Here is a 21,029-nt window from a genome sequence, read left to right as displayed (position 1 = left end):
GGAAGGAGATTATCATCAAAGTTCTCAGGCAGCCTGGCAGACAGGCAAGCAGAAGGCAGAGATAATTGATTATCGCCATGTGAAATTTCTCTGTAATTACTCCATCTAAAGCTGTGCTAGAAATTCATCTGAGTACAGATGAGCTGCAGCTCTGTACCTATAATATTTATGCCCATTTCATTTAACTGGGTGAACAGCTATAAATAAACCTGTCCAGTTGAGAGATGCTCACGTCCCCTACCATACACAAGCAGTCATATTCCTGTGAGCTTCTGTGCAGCAAAGAAGAATGATGCTGATAAGGCCATTTTTGAAGGTGCCAGCTCCCAACAGCTTCCTTCTTATTCTTCCACTTCTGAGTAGCCAGTGATCTTGGTTGCATACTTGTAGAGTTTGTGAAAGGCAGGCTTGATTATATTTCTCCAAAAACAAATCTAGCATAAGCATTATGGTCTTGGGTATGCACAGTAAATCTACAAAGAGCTAGCATGGGTTAGCTGTTAAGCGTGGCAGGCTCTAATCTGGAGAACCGGGTTTGATTCCTTGCTCCTCCACATGAAGTCTGCTGAGTGATTTTGGGCCACTCACAGTTCTCTCAGAACTCTCTCAGCCCCACCTGCCTCACAAGGCCTGTTGTAGAAAGGGAGGGAAGGCAATGGTAAGAACCAGTTTTGTTTCTCCACTCCTATACATGAAGCCTGCTGGGTGACTTCGGGTCAGTCACAGTTCTCTCAGAACTCTCTCAACCCCAGCTACCTCACAAAGGGCCTGTTGTGGGGGGAGGAAAAGAAGGTGACTGTAAACCACTTTGATACTCCATAAAGGCAGTAAAAAGTGGGGTTTAAAAACCAACTCTTCTTTTTCTTCTGTTGCCCAGCTGAAAGCAATTTTATTAACATTCCCCAAATGATGAAGTTTTACCCTTCTTATGCTGTGTAGGTTATGTACACATTCTAAAATTCTTGAAATGCTGTAACAAGGGCACAGTACTGGTGAAAGCACTACCTCCAGTCTGCTGTTGGGAACTCTCTGAGAAAGACAGTAACTTGACAGAAATTTCAGTTACTTTCACTCCTATGCTTTAGCTGCTAAAGCCCTTCCCCATGTGTAATTCATGCATGCTGTCTAACTTTGGGCTTTGTCCTCTAAACAAGAGATTGGAAGACTCTATCATTGTCTTCTACTGGCTAGTGGAGATCTTTGTGTTTCATTTGGCATTTGTTTACTGACTATCCTTCTTTACGTTTCTAACTTTAGTTTTATATGTGTGTGTATGTGCATTTTGGGTATGTACATGTGTACGTATGCATATGCTTTGACTATAAAGTTGGTTTAAACTTTTTCTGAATTGTTCACTGCCCAAGAACCTGAGTTGGGTCAGGATTTTTTTAAAGTTTTGAATAAATCAATAAAACATCAGTTATGAACCAGACACAAAGATAAGAAGCCCTTTGGATCTGCCTGCTTGTATTTGCTATACCCACTCTTGGGTATCATGCAGTCATGATGTAAGCAGTGGGAGCCTCACCCCATCTCCAAGGTCACCCTCAACCTATTTAGATATTCACCTTTGGAAATTTCAACATCTTTTGGCCAAGGGAAACATCTTTGCAACTTTCTCAAGTGAGACGACGCAGCAGTTTTCACTCACTTTCTCTGGTGCTTCTTGTGCACGTTGCGGATAAATTTACTGAGCTGCAGCCTGGTGCTGTACATTGCATCAGGGTTTCAACACGCACAGCGAAGGCGTTTTGCTCCTTTTGACAAACGGTTATATACACTGGCTCTGGTTATGAAGCCTATAGCATCACTTGATGGATTACAACTCATAAACCATCCTTTTCCAAAATGTGTCTTTCCATTTGGTTAGACTAAAGATAAGGCGCCAACAAGCGGAAATATATTTTCTCTTAAGATATCATGCCATTTAATTAAATTCTTTTTCATTTCTTTTGACAGGTGAAATATGAGCTTGCTGATAAAGAGCTTTCCCCCTTGATTACTGGGTTTACATCCTAAGAGGAGGAAGATATAGATTTTTTTTTCAGTGTACTGTACAACTCATCTCTTTTGGGTTCATCTCCCTCCCTGCAGGAGAAATTTGTTACATTTCCTGTTGGTTCATAGCTGAGCTTGCTTGATAGTAAGTGGGCAAGAGGGCCTAGTATGCTGAGGTTGCATGAGACTTGGTTTCAGAGATTAAAGCATTATTATAAACATTATTCACTCTTTCCTATAAAGGTTTGCTGTTTTAGAGACCAGTGGCTTTCATACTGGGTTCCAGGGAATCTTGGAAGCTTAAAAGTTATTCTGTAAGAAAATTATTGACAATAAGCAAGTTTCCTTCAAAGGCACTTGGCTTAACACTGTCATTTTCTCTTTGCAATGCTCATACATTAACAAATATTGTTGGGTACACACTGTTTACAAAGTGTGAGGCTTGGTTCATCTACAAGATCTCTCTGTCTAGGGTTGCCAGGTTGAGAAATTCCAGGTTGTGAAATTCCTGGAGATTTGGGGGTGGAACCTGAAGAATGCATGATTTAGGAAAGGACCTTACATAGTATAAAGCCAACAATTCAACTTTCATAACAGTCATTTTTCGCCAGGGGAACAGATTGCTTTAGTTGTAATTCTGGGAAACTTTCTGTGTTATCTGAAATGGTAGGAGTCTCTCCCTTTTAGAGTGGGGAATTAGCAAGAGCAGACTCTTCATTTAGCAAAAAGTTGGGCAAACATGGGAGTCTTTGTTGCCTACGTATACCAAGATCAGCTTTTGCAAGAAATTCCACAGGAGAGCAAAATAAAGTTTAACAAATTTATTTAGGGATAATGAAGGTACAAAAACACACAATAACCAAATCAGCAGAACACACACACAGTCCTGGGGTATAAGCAATGCTCAGGGAGTAGAAGAGAGAGTTCGGATTTATATCCCCCCTTTCTCTTCTGTAGGAGACTCAAAGGGGCTTACAATCTCCTTGCCCTTCCCCCCTCACAACAAACACTCTGTGAGGTGGGTGGGGCTGAGAGAGCTCTGAAAAGAGTAGGTTGAGAATAGTGGAGAAATTGCGGGGGAATCTTAGGTCCTGAAGTGGCTTTGGATCTGTCAACTGTTTGCACAGTTAAACAGTTAAACTTTTACACACAGGGTTTTTTTTTATCACGCCCCTACAATGTACGTTTCTGCAGTGGGAAAAGGTCCCACCTCATCAAGGCATGCCAGCCAATCAGGGGAGACCGGCGAAGCGAGCTCGCCTGGTAGTGGGGATTGCTGAGAGTTCTGCAACCGGGTGTGTCTGCTGTGTGCTCACTGCAGTGGAGAGGGAGAAACTCCGATGAAGAGGACACAGTTTCACAACGAACAAGGTTTGGATCTGCGTGCAAATTTCAAGTGGGGATTCGACCACTGACTCTGCCATCACATGCCTAATAAAATGCCCTTGTGCTGTTCCCCCCCAAAATGAGGAATCTGTAATGTATCGGTAAGCCCAAGGACCCAGGCAGAGGTTTTTCACATCACCTTCCATCTGATTCTTTTAATTAGAGATGACTTGGCTCCTTCCCCCTTCTATAACTGCAGGTGGCTCTGAAGATGCTGCTTTGAGGAGGCCCTGGGATCTCCAGGAACAGCATGAGGAGGGAATTGTAGGTCTGCAGTGAGAAATGGAAATCAGGGGAAATGACCCCTTCTTTCCATCAGTTGATACCCTCTGTGGCATCCAAGCCAGTGATAGTTTAGGGTGGGAAATTGTGACAGGTCAAAGCTCATTCTATGAGCTTTATGACTAGGATCTGAACCCAGTTTTTCTCAGCCCAAACCTAATGTTTGAATCAGTATGCCACACTGCTAATCAATGGGGATATGAATGCTGATGTAATATCCAAGGTTTCTGAAGAGTTATTGGGATGATGTATACAAAATGCTTTGATTGTCAAGAAAATTTCACAAACCGAGGGTTTCTTATGCTGAAACAAACTCATAATGTCAGCATGGTGATATTCTATGCCACATATTTTCCGTTTCTGTTGGGTGTGAGACAGTCATAATTACAGATTAATAGGAATATGGCTATATTATTTAATACTGAAATGTAATAATAGCATGGAAGTTGGCAATTGTTCTTAGAACAGAACAATTCTATTTGATTTAGAAAGACATGGTGTAGATGTGACAGTTTCCCCCAGGAATGTATGAGCAGCAGCTGTGAACTGATCAAATAATTTTTATTTGATTAACCTTTTATACCATTCATCTGTCCCAGTATGCTTCTTTCTGACAGCTGAATTCAACTGGATAAGGGGGTTGGATCCAGTGCAAAATGTCTACTTGTGCCAGACCTCTGGCATGAGCAGAAACACAACAAAAAGTTGGCAGGAGTCATTTGCTCTAAATCAAAATTACTTGCATTTCTGTGTGTACACAATTGGCCCATTCCACACAACACAAATAACATGTCTTCGGGATATTCAAAAAAGCATTTGGGGATGGAACTCCGCACAGTTTTCTCCCCCAAATGTTTGGGAGACGTTTATTTCTCCTCCAAGCGTTTTATTTCGAAAACTCTAAACTAGCGACTTTCCCCCCTGAAATCGCTTTGAAAATGTCCCTTGCTTGCTGTGTGGACAGCAGGACATATTTTATCCCCACCCTTTTAGGAGCTTTTACTCTCACTTTTGCCACAGTTTGCACCCACTATTGTCTGCCGCTTTGAGATTCTCTGTGCTGTCCTCCAGTACCCATGGAAGTTTTTTCTGCTTGCAGCTCATCCGCCTGCAATTTCTGTCTAAAAAGTACATGAAAAAGTTAGTTTTCACTGCCAATTCGGAACACATGTCATTTTCCTTTTTTGTTTGTTTGTTCTGAGGGAGGTGTCTTTGAAGCTACAACAACACAATATGATAATCAGCAATGTGCACATATTTTGAGTTCAGAAATTGTGGGTGGGTGAGATGCGGAGGAAACTTCTGCAATTGGTGGGCAGCACGGAGAATCCAAAGGCAGCAGAAAATGGCAGGGGGGAGGTGAGTAAACCAATATTTTGGGGGGTGAAACCAGAGGTGGGATTCAGCCGGTTTGTCTCGGTTAGGCCGTACCGGTTGTTAAAAGCCCCCTCGCTCCCCCTATCCTGGGAGAGGGAGTGACAATGGGGCTTTTAGTGCCAGTCCAGAGGGGAGAGGAGAGCTCTGGCTCAGCTCTCCTCCCTGCTCTGGGCTCCTTGGGTGGGGAGGAGACTTCCTGAGCCAGGAAATGCTGAGGGTGGTGGTAGAGGTGACCAGGAAGCATGGGGAGCTGGCCGGCTTGATCTGCAGCTGGCCAGCCCCCTGCGGGGGCTTCCAGCAGCCACAGCCCTTCTGGAGGTTGCCCAGGCCTCCCAGCTGCTGCCCTAGCCTGAGAAGGCCACTGTCACGTGGCCTGCTGGCAGTGGCCTTCCAAGCTAGGGCAGCAGCCAGAAGACCTGGGCAACCTTAGGAGGGCCTTCAGCTGCTGCAGCCCTGCTGGTCTCTGCCGGCTGCTGTGGCCCCACCTCCTCCCTCAATCTCTGGTGGGGAGATTGATCAGTGGGGTGAAAGCACCCTCCCCCCCCGCTCAACCAGAACCAGTTGTTACATTTTTTGAATCCCACCACTGGGTGAAACGCTTTATTTTCTCACACTGTGTGGGAGAAAAAAGCTAAAATGTTTATTTTTAAAACATCTGTAAGACATGTTATTTTTGTTGCGCAGAATGGGACAGTGTTGTGTAACCAATTTCTGGGCACTGTAATATAACTGGGGGAAAGTGCTAAGTGTTACATAAGATCTTGTGGCAGGAGAACCGTGCTAAGTCTATGTTTTCTCATGAACATTGCTGAATCCAGGCCAAGGTCTTTAAAATCCCATCATGTAAGCAAGTAAAAACTATGTTTGTTAAAATTAAAATAATTGCTGTCATGGCTCCTGCCAGGTGATGGCATTCTCCGGAAGGCCTGCATGTTTCTCACTTTTTTGGAGTCTGGGCTTTCTTAATGGGGCATTTTTGTAAAATGCCATTGTTAGTTTATAGGGTATGGCGTAAGAAAACATTTTTATTGCTATAAAAGTTCACCAGCCTCTCTAATTAAAACTTGACTTCTCTGATGGATATATTATACCTTTAGTCAATTGATTAACCAGTTACATCTTTGAAAGTTACCAAAAACTTTTTTGCCAGGTACTGAAGTTGTGCCCACATAGTGAGGATTCTGTTTTCGTGTTGCCATCGCCATTCACACTGGCAAAGGAACGTTCACATGATAGTTCTGGGTGCAGTTTCCTCTATCTGTTGCCATTTCCCCTGCAGTTTTCTCCAATCTGGTCCATAAGTTATGATGATAAGGAAGGTGGACTGCACTTATAAAGAGCTCTCTTCTCTCCCCTAAAGAGAAGAGGAGACTTCTTCGATCCTCTGTAACTCCCTTCAAGCTCTCTCAGTCAGATAGTATTCATTAGGACCTGGCTTTCAGACTACAAATCTGGCACATCATTAGCCACTTTTTGCATGACCAACCCAACTAAGAGGGAGCTAGCCTGTTTCAACTAAGACTGAAAGAGCTGCAAAAATAAGAATATATTTCATATGGGCTGCTTTTGTAGGCTTAAGCCTGTTCTACACTTTCATTTTTGCTTTGTATTTGTTAAAAAAATCTTTTGCTTTGTTCTGACAGCCCTGAGCTAAAACAATTTGCCTAAACCAGCAATTGCATTTGAGAAAAGGTGTCTTGACCTGGTATGATGCTAAAATCCAATTTTGTTTTCAGTGCCACATTTCCCCAACCATTTTTCCCTAAATGTAAGTTGATATTAATTTGTTACCAGCCATGAATGCAATTTAAAGTTCTTTGTAATAGTATAGTTCAATGTGCGTTTTTCAAAGAACTTTTTAAGTGATGGCTCCCCAGGGGTATCTTATAGAGCATTTGACACAAATGAATTGGATGTATTTTGGAGTAGGGAAAAAAAACCTACCATCAAAGCAAGCAGGCACTTGTTAGGGCTCTTTCACACATTACAGGGCAGCAGATCTATGTTTGCCACTGAATGTACACTCCACAGGTAGATGCAGCTCTCTGATTAAGGGTAACACATATGTTTTTTTCTCCCAAAACTGAACATTTTTACATCCAAAGGGGGGTGGGGGTGAAGCCACATTGGAAGTGGTGTGACCCCTGCACTGCTGTCACGGCTACTTGAACTGCCCAAACAGACATGGATGCCAGACACAGGGATGGTTATGTCAGCGGTAGGGTCTGTGCAGCTCCATGGTGGCCAAATGTGTAAGCTTGCTCATGCGCCTCTGGTTCTCTGCCACAGGAGGCCATGCTGGAGTGGATGGGGGCATTCTGGGGGATCTCCTAGGCGCGGGGCTAACTTTAGTTGGCTTTCAGAGCCCTTTCTGCCCAGGAACGCCCCCTTTTCCAGGCACAGACTTACACTATGAATAAATTTGATGTAGGCTGTTGCCATGAATTAGGCTTTTCATAGCCTGAAGGGGTAGTCTTGTGTTCTTGGTGGCTGTGCCACTGAACTTTGAATTGGGGTGCCTAACTCTTAGATGTACACCTTAAATCATCGTATAAAGAGATCCTTGTGCTTTGCAGCATAAGAGCTTTAAGCACCTTTTTAATTATTTGTAACAACTGTCAAATTAAAGAACAACACGGGCGTTTTCCCCACGGACATAATATTCCGAGGGAAAACCAGGATCAAACACACCAGGTTGTTTATATCTCTGTTTCTCCCTTCGCACGGCTGCCCCTTCAGCACGTTCAGGCCGGGAGGAAGAACTCCAGGGAATAATGCACAAGCCCCCGGTTTATTTTCATTTTCCATATGAACATTCACATACGTTTTCTTAGATTCCTGATCATGTGCGAACATTCCTGTTTTTCTGACCTCCTGATTGGCTGTAGCTGTGGGGCGGGGAGAGCAAGCGGTGAGGTGGGAAACATAAACCAGTCCTTCTCCTGCGGTGTTTGAATGGGAGTGAGAGTTGTCTGGGCTTTTTCAAAAGAACCACCAATTTTATCGTTTTTTTGGAAGCTGCGAGATAAGGGGAATCTTGTGGGGTGGGCCTGATTTAGGCCTGGAAGCCATGCGGAAGTCATAGCTGAACTGGGATGTTTCACCTCCTTATCCCAGGGTATATAGTCTGTGGGGAAAATGCCACAGACTTTCTTTTAAATTTACATCCCACTTTTTTTCCATGCTCAGGGCCCCCAAGCAGCTTTTCTCACTGTTTTTCCTTCCTGTACCTAGTCTCCACAACAACAACCATGTAAGGGTAGGTTAGGGTGAAAGATTGTGACTGGCTCCATGAAAGAACAGGGATTTGAATCTGATCATTCCAAATCCTGGTCCAACACTCTAACTACCATGCCCCACCATCCTGTTCTCATATGCAGACTGCGGTGTCAAGGATGTGTGAGAACAAACCACCACAGATCAAAACACCACAGATATTCATATTTCATTATATGTCTGATATAAAACCAGAGCAAAGGCAAAATAATATTTTGCACAGATTCAATTTCTGGAAAAAAATTAAATGCAACTTCTCACTGCAATTTTGTAAAATTTAGACTGAACTTTTCAAGATTTAGCTTTTCCCCCCGAATTTTTAATGTGCTCCTGTATAAGGTGTCCCAACTGAGATTAAGAACACTCCTGCTACAGTTATGACATTTCACTCAACAACTTCAGTGGAGTAGAAATTATTTCCTCTGGGAATCATTCACACTTGATTCTGTTGTTAAAAAATGACATCAAAGACTTTTAAATTTGGAGAGAGGGGGAATGAATTATGGATGTCAAGGTTATATTTGGTAAGGGAAATAAAAGATAAAAACCAGTCTGGATATCATATTGTAAGGTGTGTATTTAGAGTTTGGAATATCTACAGAAAGAAAATTATGGATAGAATATTCCATTCTGGTTATCCCCATATGAAGAATTATTTAGAAATCAGTCAGGTATGGAAAAAATTCTCACATGAAAAGAACTCCTAGAAGATTATACAGAGGGAAATAAGAGAGGATACAAATTGAAATCCCTGGAAAAATTGGAAAAGGCAGGTAAACTGAGAGGTTGGTTGCTCTATGCACAGTTAAGGAACAGATATGTTAAAGAAAAAAAATGGATTTGAAAATAAACACAACTAATAGAAAATAAAGAGCATCTGATACATAAGATGTATAGAGGGTGTTTGGCCTCAGAAACTGAAAGTGAGGTCATTAAGGAATTCATGATAACCTGGTCAAGGAATGTGGATCACACTTTCCAACCAGGTGATTGGCAATATATATGGAGAAAGGTATGGAATTCTCAGCGAGTTATTATATAAAAGAAAATATTTACAAAATGCACTGCAGATAATATTAAACATCAGTTAGGATTGCTAAAATTAAAAACGCTAACCAGAATCTTTGTTGGAAATGCCATATGGAATGGCTTCCTTCTACCACTATTGGTGGAACTGTGTGAAAACAAAGCAATTTTGGAAAGGGAGTCACAAAGAAATTTCTAAAATTCTGAAAAAAGAAAATTTAATTTTAAGGCAGAAGCATATCTATTAGGTATTTTGGATAGATAAGTAGATAAAGAAGTTGGAATGTTATTTAGATTCTTATCAGTTGCAGTGAGAATTATACGGGCGAAGAAATGAAAGTTTGAAGAAATATCCACAATGTATGAATGGCAGTATAAGGCTGTAGAATTACCCAAGTCTGCAAAATTCGCCAGTGATATTGAGGATAAATGAATAACAGACTTTAAGAAAAATGGATATTGTGGATGGATTACATTGAACAAAAGTTAAAAAACAATAATATATCTTAAGGTATAAGATTTAACAAGGAAGACTAGAGAATAAAAATACAAAATATTAGTAAAAATACCACGAATATATAAAATTGTACTTCACTTTTTTCTCTGTCTTTGTTTTTATAATTATACTTTAGAAGCAGAGAAAAGATCTATAACAAGGGTATGATAGTTTTAAACTTGTTAGAAGATTGCTACCGCAAACATTGCCCAATTGTCTAGATTCACAGCTAAGGTAGCTGATCTTGTCCTTGTTACTTTCTTGGCTGCCTGACTTCCCAGACCCTGCAGAGGTCTCTTAGTATGTTCTGTCAGCTTCCTCCAAATGTGTAATAGTTAGGCTGTCAGACTAGAATCTGGGAGACTCAGGTTTAAATCCCTACTGTGCCATGAAGTTCACTGGGTGATTCTCTGTTTATCTCTCTATTTTGTTGGATGGTACAACAGTGAATGAAATCATGTCCCTCTCCTGACCTCCTTGGATGAAGGGTGGGTGAACTTTTTTCTCTTTCCCTATCCCATACTTCCATATATAACTATCTTCAGCTTTAGCACATCTGAAAAATGTTCTGCTCTGTCTTGAGCATACTGTATTGAGGAGGAGCCAGGTGAAGCAGAGAGTAGGTTGGCTTAAATATGTTCAGCTTGCCCTCTCTCATGCAGCTACCACCTATTTATATAAGGTACTACAGTATCTGCCTGCAAATAGTGCAACCTTTGGGAGTGGGGTGGGGTTTGACAAAAATATTACTGCATATGTCACTTACATTGCTTCCAGTAAAGACCTGGGAGGGTCAACACAGCCATTCTGCTATTCTCTAGGAATCCCCCAAATTATTTAGATCTGGAGAATTCCTAGAGCACTGTGAGGTGGCTGTGCAGTTTTTGCCTGGAAATGCATTTACAATATGTTTTCTTCTGCCTCATTCTCTTCCTACTACCTGGAGAAAAGCAGCCAGAGTATAGCAGCAAAAGTGGGACAATGCCTGTCAGTAACAGGTAATTGGCTAGCCTGATTTGCTTCAGTAAATGGGATATATTTAGCCTACCCATCATCCAAGGAGGTCAGGACAGGTATATCCTTCTTCCTCTGTTTTACCCTTTAACAAATAGGCTAGGCGGATAAAGTACATACACCTCAGATGCACAATTCTTTCATCCCTTGTGCTAGGCAACACTCATGCCTGTGGTGTGTAGGAATGTTTAAATGTGTCGAGTTAATGTTCTACAGGCACATGAAAAAGTCCCAGATGAAACACATGAAAAAATCCCAGATGCTTCTTTGTCCTGCTGAAACTATCAAGGGGCAGCAGAACTTGGGGAGTAAGATAAAGCCCTGACTCTATAGTTATATCTGGTCGCACTACAGAGGTTGAATGAAACTGCTGTCAGTAGGGAGTCCTCCTTCCTCACCTTATTGGAGCTTCTTCAGCAAAACAGTTCTACTGAAATATGTACTTATCCGTTTGAAATCATGGCTTACAAGGAAATCCTCCCTGAAAGTGATAGTAGGCCTGACCTGTTCAATCAGTCAAAAAATATAGTTCTTGTAAATAACACTGTAATTAAAAAACCTTTCTGTCACTTGGCATTAAAAGGGACACTACAGTTCCTCTCACTGGATTTTTTTCTACTGACTTAATTACAGTAAATTGGAATCATTAGAGTGAAATTATATGAACCCGACAGTTCCCTGTGGTGTTTGTACTACCTTTTAGTATGATAATGAATGTTAATATAAATAATTGATATATTCTGACTACCTCTGCATCTTTATTGGTATCTTCCCCCCACCCTTTTTTAATTTCGTTCCAGATAGAAGGTGCTGCAACCTAAATTAAATATAATCTGTAATATTTCAGTGCAGGAAAGAAGGTTAATTGAGCTTTTGGGGAGTCTCAGAACAGATAAACATAACAACAAGCAATCAGGCAATAATGGCTCAAGATGCCGACATAAAGCAGAAGAGGCTTTGGTAAAACTACCTACTTACTTAAATATTTAAAGTATTTTTTAACTAGTAGAATAAAAAAAAGGAAGTACTCACAACAAGAGGTAGGACTCATTCGTGTTGAGGAGCAGGCAATTTGGCTAATTCTTTGAAAGCATTTATAGCACACTTTGACTATTCATAGCAAAGCAACATGACCCGCAGAGACTGACAGCCCAATCCAGACTACCAGCAGAGACTACCACCCTAAAGGGTGGTATAAGCACAGGGCCGGGGCCATGGTGCAACTGATGCCAAATCCATCCCAAATCCACGGTGCAACTGATGCCAAAATCCATCCCAGGAATGCCACCCCACTATACTGATGCGACTGGGGGTGCATGGGAGAGCCGATGTGAAGTTGGCTAATTGTCGCAGGGTGCCACAGTGGCTGGGTGCCAGTGGTATATGCCCTAGGGAGGGCATTTCTGCCAGTGCAGGCCCACACTGCCTCCAAAGGGGAATTTGCCCTCCCTCTGAATTTGGCTGTCAGTATGAAGTCTTTTCAAAAGATAGAGAATTAAAAAAAAATTAAAAGAGAGTTGGAGGAGACCCCAGAAAAAAAATCACAAGATCCACAATAGGAACAACAGGAAGTGAAATTGAATTAGATGATACAGATATGGATTTTTTTTTAAAATGTAAGGTCTAAATATGAATTACAATGTTTGGCATGGAACATTAATGGAGCAAATGCTCCACAAAATAGGAAAACAATATTTTATTATCTGAACAAATTAAAACAAGATATTATTGGTCTTCAATAGATTCGTGTTAGAAAAAAGTTATAAAGTATTTGATCTGTAAAACTTTAGGCAAATAATTCATTTTGGCAGACATTAAAAAGAGAAAGGGAGTTGTGCTTGATATTAATCCCCACTAAAAACCAGAACCTGCATTATATAATGAACATGGTAGATGTGTGGATTGAGAGTTTTTCTGGGGTTAAGATTTTTCTACTGGGAATTTATGCCCCAAATGAGGACAAAGGGACTTTTTATAATCAACTTTGGGATGCAAGTAAAGTTTTGTTAGATGAACCATTTGGAGAATATGGAATAAATATAAACTTAGGTCGTGTCTGAAAACATCTTTACAGCTCTCAACACAAGAGGGTTTCTTCAAAAAAGAAGCAATAACTAAGTGTAAAATGCTTAGCATATAGCTATATTAGAATTTTATCAAGATAATGTAAAATGAAATTAAGAGAAAATTTTATACATGTGCAAATTTTTATGTACAATTATCAGAATGTTTAAAATAGACAAAACGTCTTATGAATTTGAGCAAGCCCAAACTGAATTTGTAGTAGAATTGTGTACAAATCATGAACATGTTATTGTTGAAATATATACATTGTTGAAATTTGAGTCAGAAGAAGAATGAGTGAAAGAACCGATGATAAGGTGACCTAAAAAGCTTGGGTATAATATACAAATGGGATAGGGGAAAATATGTGGTTGAAAAGTCTCAAATTCACATTGAGTTCTAGCCTTAAGGAGAATTTCTAGAAAAAGTTATCACTGATATATATCACCAGAAAAATTAGCTAGAATGTATAAAGATATTTCAAATGTATGCTGGAAATGTGAACAGCAGGAAAGGATCTGTAACAAAGCTAAAAAAAATTGTAAACAAATTCATTCACTAATCTAGAACTTTCTAAAGACTAATGTACAACTGAAACCAGAGGCTTTTCTTTTGGACTAATTGGCAAACAGCTAAAAAAGAGTCATGGAACTTTGTTTTTATATATAACTACAGCAGTGAGATGACTACATACTCACAAATAGAATGTCCTGACATCATCTACAATAGAAGAATGGCTAGTGAAGATGGTGGAATTTGCAGAGATGGGTAAACTTCTTTGATCAGAAAAACAACAACAACAACAATCCAGTATCTTCATTTATTACTGACTGGAAACCCCTTGTAGAATTTTTGCATGAAATGGAAAAAAATCAGCTGATGATTTGTGTATTTAATAATTAAGATAAAACATTAATTAGATAATAATAACAGGATTTTGTAATTTTACTTGAAATAGTAGTAAAGAAAATAGGATATATTCTTTTTTCTTTTTCCTGTTACGGTATTTTATTTTTCCCTGTCTTGAATCTTTTTTCTTTTCAATGATTGTCAATATTTCTATTTTTTATATAAAAAAATCTTTCATTTAAAAAAAACCTCATGCCCACAAGGCCAAAAATTGCAATCTAAAAATATTCCAAAACACTGGCAATAAGTTCCTGAATAGAAGCCATGACTCAGACTGGCTACTGTTATTGTCTACTTTCCATGTAAAAAACTGTTTAATTATAAAGATGGATTTTTTAACTGGGGGAAAGCAGAAACCACAGTGCCTGGAATTCAGAAGGTATTGTAGCAATCACTGTGATTGAATTTGCTCCGCCTCATTTTTTATGGCTGGCACTGAGAATTCTTTGGTTTCTTTTACACCACTTTTAACACTGCTGACACAAAAATCATGCTGGAAAATGTGTTAGTTTTAATTGGAAAACAATTCAGGGTGAGGAAAGAGGAAGCTAATGAAATCAAAAGAGGTAATGTCCAAATTGAATGTCAGATTTCGGGGACTGACCTCATCCCTTTTAGCATTTCAAGCACTGTTAAGTATAAGCTGTCCATTCAGAGTGGTGACCCAATCCAAATGAGAAAGGACCACTGTAACTTTAAGAACTGCAAAGCCTGTCATGTAGCATGGTGAGCATGATAGCTGCTCATACTGAAATCCCCTCTATTGCACAGTTTTTTTAATGATACAGGCATTCACTCTTATATAGTTCAGTTGAATAAAATATTATTTAGTGATGAGTCCAGGAAACAGATACAGACAAATGTAAACTGTCATTGGTATGGGTGAACTATTGTGTCAAACATTCCTGAAAAATTTCAAAGAATTTTTGATGGTGTTCTTGGAATGTTGCCAACAGATAGGAGAGGAGTGCTTCATATTTAAAAGGTCCCAGGTAGTCTTGCCACCTGAAGAGTTCCAAAATAAGGAACACATTTTTGAGACAAGAAGAAGATAATGATTCTTCACATATTCAGATATGACCATTATTAGTGCTAGGGTCATGTCACCCACCTTCTCAGCAGAGAAATATTTCTTGATTCAATATGTGAATAAATTGTGGACTTCACTGCCAGTGCATGTGCTGAGGGTTACTTAACAAGAATTTCTTTGGCCCCTTCCGCACACGCAAAATGATGCATTTTCAAACCACTTTCACAACTGTTTGCAAGTGGATTTTGCCATTCCGCACAGCTTCAAAGAGCACTGAAAGCAGTTTGAAAGTGCATTATTCTGCATGTGCGGAATGAGCCTTTGAAAGAGAATTCTACAGACTCATGAGATCCACCAACAGCTGCTAGCCATGTTGACTAAAGTGAACCTTGCCACCCAAAGGTTACTAAACTCAGAATGTTAGTGCTAGTAGACAGCTTTAAGAGAATACTTTGGCCTCAGTGACTTGTTTTTTGCCCCCTCCAAGATAACCAATTGGACAATGTGTTCAGCAAGATGCTCTACTAGAACAGACCATGAATCTGATTCAGCAGAGCTCTCAAACTTTCCAAGATAAGTTATGGTTCCTCATTGCTGAGTGCGGGATATACACTGTACATGTTCAGAGATGTGTGTGTATGTAAAGTGTTAAGTTGTAGCTGCCTTGTAGGAGCCCCTGGTGGGGTTTTCAAGGCAAGCGATTAAACAGAGGTGGCTTGTCAGTGGCTTCTTTTGTCGTCTTCCTTGGTGGTCTGCCTTCCAAGTACTGAGCTTCCAAGATCTGATGAGATCTGGCTATACTATAATGTTCCACATCCCATGCTCACAGAGAGAATATGAAATTTATTTAACGCGATAACAAGGCAACAAAAAAAAGCCTGTGGAGAAATCTAAATTTATGTTTAAACATGCCGGCAAATACTCAGGGGAAGCTGACTGAAAAATTCTGGTTGTTCAGAAGCTTATGGGAAAACTGAGCAGCCTTTACCTTTGACAAGAAATCCCAAGTTGGTGTTTTAGCCCAACTTGTGTGTGTATGTGTGTGTGTTTGGGGGGGGGGGTGTTAAACAAGAACTACTTGGGTGGTTTGTATGGTGCAACAGATGGTAATTACAACTGGCATCACTGCTGCCCTTTCCACATCAAAACAATGAGCCCTTTCCTTATTCCCTGGCTCATTTGAAGCAACATCTGTTCCAATAAAACCTGTGATCCTTTGAGTTACTATATGTACTTTTAACATGATGGGTGGTCTTTTATTAGTCAAATATTATGACCCTTAAAGTAAAAAGCTAAGAGATATTAAAATGTAATTCACATCAGTGACTGTTAAACCCAGGATATTTGAGTAAGCATTTTTTTTCTTTTTAGCTATTCTGAGCAACACAGACTATGAGCAAGCAAGTGCGTTCCAAACTCCTGAACTGCTAAGAAAACTGTTTGCAGAAGAACCTGTTGAACAAATTAAATTTGATTGCTGTTGTATTTTTCCCAGATAAGCTCTACCAACTTCAGTTACTGGCAGCACTTGCTCTGGGTTCAACTCAGAGAGACATGCAAAATGGGTGACAGTCACTGCAACGTCAGGGAAGAAACTGGGAACCTCAAAGGCAACTGCATAATATCTTGGCAGAACATTCACTTGTTGCAAGTAATTGACCCCTGGATTGGCTAGAGGCTCACACCTTTGGCATAAACTTGCCAAAGGACTTATGGTCTTTGGCTCTAAACTTATGGCTTGCAATTTACAGTCTTGTGTGAGCTGCATTGGCAGAATGAATACCAGACTGGGGCATCTTTTGCTCATCACTGGTTTTGGTCAATGACTAGGTCAAGGGTTCTTCAGCCTTTTTGAGCATGGTGGCCGCAGCAACAAATAGCTGCCACAGGAGAAACAATGGCCCTTTCCGCACAGGCCATTTACAGCGCCCTAGGGATGGCAAAAACGCCGTCCCTAGGGAGCTGTTCGCATGGGGGGGCGCAGCTGCATTGCAGCCGCGCCACTCTCGCTCCCCCGCACGGCGCGAAGCCGCTGTTTCCAAACCTCGCATCCTGTTGAGGCCTGGAAAAAGTGACTTTCTGTCACCGTCAGAAATGTCAGTGGGCTGGAAGGCGCCATCCCCACACTTTCCTCGGATCATCACTCTTTTTCCTGGCGACCTTCAGGTTGTTTCAGGCCTTTTTTTAGATTACGCCCCCCGCCCCTGCCACCTTAAAGCGTGGTCGCTAAGAGGGTAGTGGGGGGGCGTGTCCCCTGGCCTGGGCAACGTGCCGGAAGGTCACAGGGAAGGTACGTCGATCAGGCGATGGTGCAACGCTGCACCGTCTTCCCTGCCCTTACTGGGATTGTTTGTGCGAACGGTCCTAGGGGTGTGTGTGTCGGTGTTGTATATACCCATGCACCCCCCAGCGTGGCTGTGCGGAAATGGCCAGTGAGTCACAAAATGATTACCATGGCTTAACTTCAGCAACACAGTGTAGATACTTGTGCTGTGGTGGCAATTGCTGCCAAAGCAACGCTTTAAAAAAATCTGCACAGCTAATCAGAGATCCAGTGGCCAGTTTGAAACCTTGCTGGGCAAAGGCCTTACCTGACCCCACCCTCTTCCCCAAAATACTTGACAGGTACCAGAAAAGGGGCCAGTGGTACCAGGGAACCCATAGGCACCATATTAGGGACTCCTGGGCTAAGATGTTTATTATTGTTTAAATTGTACATTTGTGTGTATATAAATCTTAATTGTGGGAGAAAGTCAAGACAGAAACATTTAAGGGAATAAATAAACATCATCTTACGTAAAACATTTATACTGCAATTCTAAAGAGTGTTGTACTCCTTTAGATCTTTTGAGGTCAATGGTCTTAGAAGATGTGATCAGTTTAGAATTTCGCTGCAAAGCTATCAGATTATTTAAAAACCAGTATTCTTATAGTGTTCCTAATTAACTAGAAAAAAAGGTTTTTGTTCTTTTTTTAAAAAATAGCGACTATTTTAATACTAACCAAAACACAGTGGAACACTGGGCTGCTTTCACCAATCAACAAAAGGGGGCATTTTTCTCAGAGTCTTCTACTGTCAGGGGGACCACTACCTGTGTTTTGTGATGAGGCAAGACCAGTACACACCCGACACAAGTCTGCACAGAGAAAGAAAAATGGAACATCCTGGCTGTACCCCTGCTTCTGACAGTGCACACTAACTCCTCCTCCTACGCATATCCACCAAAACATGGACACAACACCTATATATGTAAAAACAAAATCCTCATGAAGAACAATATGTAGAAGGTGCTACAGCCACTGCATGCACATTGGTCTGTCCACTAATATAAGCTTGTGGCCATGACACTTCCTTCAAGGTCCTGTTGTATCTACCATTTTAGGGCACAGCTACCTGCTCTGTGAGGCTGTGAGGCTCCTGTTTTAAGGGGAAGATGAAGGGCCTAAAGAAGAATAACTTTTAAACTTTCTCCTTCATTTTGTTTTCTCATTAAAAATTGCAAATGCTAAGGTGCCTTTACCTCTGCTAAGAAAAAAAAGTATGGCTATCGTATACCAGCCTTCTTCCTTAAATTGCCTCCTTAAAATGATGACATGGCATAAACATGAAATGGTTTTTTTAAGTGTTACCAAATATGTTATTCCATTTTTTGAAGGGGCGTCACCTGCTGTCTGTTACAGTAGAGGGAATACAGTGTTTAATGGGATACCTATGCATCATCTAGAATCAAAGTATGTTTTTTCTGCAGAACAATTACTTTTTCTTATTCAATACATTGGGCTGGCCTACTAGTTTTGGTTAGTAAACAGCCAAACTTCTGTGGGTTCTCAGCACGAGGTGACACTTCAGAGATTTGCTCTGAAGAAAAGCATTATGCCCCAAATCACAAGTCCTCCCTGCCTTTTTATAAACTTCTCTTTACCAGGCGAGAGGATGACATAGCATTGCATATTGTCTTGGAGGCAACCATTTTCACTGCCCCCCCGCCCAATATCACTGAAATTTGGGGGTCTTTACATGGGGGTAAACTAAATAATGCAAAAGGATCTCCTTTAGTTTATCACCTCTTGTTTAGACACTGCTGAGCAGTCTCTAGCTTAATATCAAACAGTTGATCATTGATCACACTGTAAGAGAAAGACAAATTGTTCCAGCCACAAAATAAAATGGCATAAAATCTTTACTCTGGCACTATTAAAGTCTTGGAAAAAACCCACCCCATCAAAACAGAGACAAGCCCATGCTGTTAAGGAATTACTTCCATGACTATTTCACATCTAATCACCCAATGATTTATCATCCCCTAAACCATTCACATCAACAATCCAATTAAAAGACTCCTCTTCAATCTGGATTTCATGGTTTTTGGCAGAGACATAGCTGCCTGGAGTTGCCGAAGCAGAGGAGGCAAGTAAAAAGTATCTATCCCAGGAGATTCTATCCAAGAATGGACACATTTTCCTAATAGAACAAGACTATAAAGGGAAGATGAAGGCTGGTAAAGGAGTAAGAGAAGATCCTATTTCCTTTTTCTTCATTTCTTAGGTTTCCTCATGATCATCAAATGAACACAAGAACCTGCTTTATAACTTGATATTTCAAGATCAGTTTTGTTTACTCTGAATAACAGCAACTCTCCAGGGTCTCAAGGAGAGGTCTTCGACATAATCTACTACCTCTTAATTGGAGGAGCCATGGCTCCTCCCCCAAATATATTATTTATTACATTCCCCCTATTTTTACCCCCTTAATAGAACTCAAGATGGCTTACATGGTATTATCATATGTTTTCCCACTGAGACATTGATCAGACCTAGAGCTACTTAACTTTAGCAAGGTATATCATGTACTCTTAAAGCATATCTTTTAGAGTCTAAGGTAGTCACCATCCTGATATATTCTGTAAAGAATCTGTGTTTCCATAAGTTTTATTTATATACATTTGGTCAAGAACACCCCCCGTTTAATTTCCCGCTCGCTGTAAAATAAACCTTTTCCTCTTGTTTTAAAAATCTCTGTTTCTTTCACAATAAATTTAAGGGTGGGATTTACCAAAACAAGGGAAAGCATACCTCAGGAGCACCATCACAATTCACCTCAGGGATAGCTGGTTATATATAGAGCCAAGCATTGGTCTACAAGCATTTACATATTTATTAGGCCTTTTTCACCATTGGGCTTGGTGGTGTTATGAAGAAATGTGTTGTGAGCAGTAGTTTTTAGTTAGTTCCAAAATCAGTATATGCTTCTGACATTAGGGGCCTTTCCCCACTTACCTTAAGCCCCGCACTACTTGAGGAGAGTAGCGCGGGATCCCCCGACACTCCCCACGAGAGGGGCGGCGATAGCGCAGCTGCCACGACGCTGACGCTGTCGTGCCTCCTCAGCACGCGGCATCCCTGGCACTCTTGCAAAGGGCACCTTTTGATGACCCTGCGCAGAGCGCGGGGTCGTGGGGACGCTGGGGCACGTGCCAGGGATGCCGCACGCTGAGAGCAGTGCGCGGCATGGGGGGATAGGAGAGAGTGGGGAAAGGCCCTAGGTCAGTGAGGGTTTTCTCACCCAAAATATTTTAGTGCCCATACATACTACCCAACTTGTCATGAATTGCTACTTGATATTCAAATGCTTTAGAATTTTGGCATACACTAAAATAAATCTCATGGAACTGATTGAGCCACACATCATTCTTCTTCCACTTTTTCCACACAGCAGTGTTACTCATTGAGTCTTTCATTCTACAATATTTCTCAAGAGCACCTACGCCTCTTGCAAGATCACTTCTTCATGCACTTACTATTGTTGTTAATTAATTTATGCTACAGGCACAATCTACCTGGCTTTTTAAAAAAAGAATCCAAATGTCTGGAGCAAAGCTGTGCTCACTCTCTCCCCTACTCTGGCAGCGAAGAAAATTAAAGTTGCACTTAAAGTGATGTCGCTTGGTGTGGGGAGAATGGAAATTGAAAGCGGGGTTTGGGGAATCCATCAGTACAAGAAATCTTGCTGTGATGGACATGTGCCCCTGCCACGCATCAGACACCTGGTGTATAATAGGCCTAAGTAAGACATTCAGTTGCCTGAATTTTAAATCAAACTTTCCCCTCTTTACCTTTATTTTCAACAGTCATTGGTTCTTGGTGCACTTTTCTTTTCTCAAATGCCTTTTT

This window comes from Sphaerodactylus townsendi, linkage group LG07, assembly GCF_021028975.2.
Source record: "Sphaerodactylus townsendi isolate TG3544 linkage group LG07, MPM_Stown_v2.3, whole genome shotgun sequence".
Taxonomy (NCBI): domain Eukaryota; kingdom Metazoa; phylum Chordata; class Lepidosauria; order Squamata; family Sphaerodactylidae; genus Sphaerodactylus; species Sphaerodactylus townsendi.
The sequence above is the reverse complement of the archived record's forward strand: the minus strand, read 5'-3'. Positions refer to the sequence as shown.